Raw genomic sequence first — 2,814 nt, 5'->3', positions numbered from 1 at the left:
GTGTCTGATGTCACTTATATATTTGAAAAGATTGAACTTTGTCTATTAAACTATTGTTAGGTTTGCAACTATAAAGATTTTTAAAAATATTGAAAAGGTGCTTGGATCATACATGCCTGGGATTTCTTAAGTACAGGAGGTAAATCTGAAAATCTAGACATTAAAGAAAGCATTAATATAATTTACAGTATAGTCATGAGAGGGCAAAGGAATGAAAACCTCAAGATTTAAAAGATACTTTGCTAACCCAAAGTATTTAGTATCCTATGAACAGACACTTTGGTTTAGGGGGAGCTTGTAACTAAACTGAAATGGAAAAAGTGAATTTGTTCAGCATCAGTGTGGTATCACTTCAGCTCTGTTACTGGTTACTGAATGGTTGTCATCCCTAAAGACATGCAGAATTTGAGGTGGACAGCCCATTGTGGCCTTGAACATCTTGATCAAGGTTTATTCCAAGTCAGTCCCATAGTGAATTTATTTCTGCTGCACTACTTAGATCCATTCTGGCACTATTTCCATGTGTTTCTTTCTTTTTTCACTCGCTGCTGCAATTTTAGTACAGAAAAAGCCACATTTCCAATATTTCATTTGTAAGAATTGACAGTGGACTTCTGTGCCCTGCTGAAAGTGCAGAGAAATATTCAAACTGGAACTGTAGCAGAGTGAGCTAGTTACAAGAATAACCAGTAACAGGTTGTTCTTTTCTGCTGTAGGGGATTGTCTTAATAGCTCAGCCACTGATGTACAACAGGGTTTTCCCCTTTGTTTTAGATTTTAATACATAGTGGGTAGTTTAATCTTACTGGGGCCTTTTTTTAATACTGCATCTTGTAATCCTGCAGGATTTTTTATCCTCCAAAGCACATGCAGTCTGCCCACACCACTTCTCTGCTTTTGATTTGTGTACTGCTAAATCAATTAAAATGCTGACTAGTATTTAATCAAGAATGAGTCCCTATAAACTCCCACTCCATACCTTTCCCACTGGCAACCATTAACTGGGTGTAGAACATACAACACAACAGTTTACAGTTTTACAATTAAAGTGAAAAGGGACCAGGAAAGCTCCTGTTCTAGATGGTATGTCTGCCCTAGATGGGTTTTACTCTCTGCAGCTCAATAGAACACTAAGTAATTTGACTTTTTTGTCTCTGCAGTTTCTATTCCTTTTTTGAAATGTAGCTAGAAAGGAACAGCATTTTTATTGTACTAGAAAAAAAATGAGTAGAACTTTCTGTAGGAAATTTCATGTGGTTTGTTTGTAGAGAAGATTTTCCTATCCTAGCTATGGCAGACTGATACATGCTGGGTGAGTGGTGTGGAATTCAAAAAAGTTATGTTCTGAAGTTGCTGCTACAATCCGGTTTTTCTTAGAAATGTCAGATAACACAAATCAATAGACCAAGTTCACAAACTACCAAGGAAGGGAAGAATCCCACAGGAAACACTCTATAGAATGCCAGGTCTTAGGGGTCTTTCTTCCTATCATTGCTTCCTATATTTCAATTAAGTCTTGGTGCAAGAGGTCAGAACGTTCCAATTACTAGACAGTTCCAACACTCCAAAGTAGATACACATTTTTGCTACAAAATACAGAACTTGCTTTAAGGGGTGCTTGGGTAACTGAACTGTATCCTCACATCCATGTTTGTTTGAATCTACCTGTTGGTGGTTCTGCACTATTATGATCTTCAACACACTGTTAATGCATAGGATCTTAACCTCCTAGGTGAAAGATGAGAGAGAAGGGAAAGAGGACAAGAGAAACTTGTCCATAGTTTACACCTGAGCATTTTTCCCCTTTGAAAGTAAAACTTTGTTCACTCATTTGTTGATCAGAACTCCTCCATTAATTATTAGTTTCTGTGTGGTGAGTGGTTTAGGCTCTGTGTCAATTGTAACCCATTCAGGATCACCTTCTCCCACAGCACTGGGGTTTCTTTGCCAGCCTCACTGTGCTAACCTTTATCCCAGCCTTATTTCAGAGGACACCCTTTTGTGTTCAGTCCTTCTCAGGTTGTGCATTGCAAAGAAAACACTGAGCCCAGGGTTTCTGATCAGTCCTTTTGATCTGCCCAGGTTTTATTTACCTTTTGTTTCTGATGCAACTATGTGGATTCAGAGGAGTGGAAAAATAAGGAAAATAGTAAACATTTAGCATAAACATGCTTTATGCTAAACAATAAAATATTAATGTATCTCTAGATATCCTTATTTTGTAGCAGATACAAACGACAAACATGTCATCCTCAGAGTAACAGTGATTTGGTCAGTCCACAGCTTATTCTCCAGCTGGGTATCTTGAGTGTTACACTGGAATACAAAAAGTTTCTCTTGAAATTTCTCCTTGGGTTGATGAGTTCAGAACCATTCTGATGGTTGTTCTATGTTCGGTTTATCTCGGCTGTTTGAGGGGCCTGGAAGGCCCGGGGGTGGCCTTGGGGCAGCCCGCGTGTCGAAGGACGAGAAGAGGCTTCAGTTCTTCTTTCTGGTTTTATGTTTATTAATTGTTTATCTAAAAGATGTTCTTTCAGCCTAACAAAGATCCGCTCAGCAGTCAGCCATGGGCACACTGTCTCTGCCCTCCCGGGCAGCCACGTATCTTTATACCCATTGTGACGTATACAATATTTATCATTTTTCCCCAATACCATCTACTCTTATAACTCGATGTACTCTCAGCAATAACCAATCCAAAGGTGCCACCGTGGCCAAAGAAGATGGAGGAGAAGAGGAACAGAAGGAGGACAGGACACACCCCAATTCCTCCATCTTACTCCTCTAAACCCCCCTGTACATAAATCCTAAACC

This window comes from Zonotrichia albicollis, chromosome 1 (genome assembly GCF_047830755.1).
Source record: "Zonotrichia albicollis isolate bZonAlb1 chromosome 1, bZonAlb1.hap1, whole genome shotgun sequence".
In the NCBI taxonomy this organism is placed as follows: Eukaryota; Metazoa; Chordata; class Aves; order Passeriformes; family Passerellidae; genus Zonotrichia; species Zonotrichia albicollis.
The sequence above is the reverse complement of the archived record's forward strand: the minus strand, read 5'-3'. Positions refer to the sequence as shown.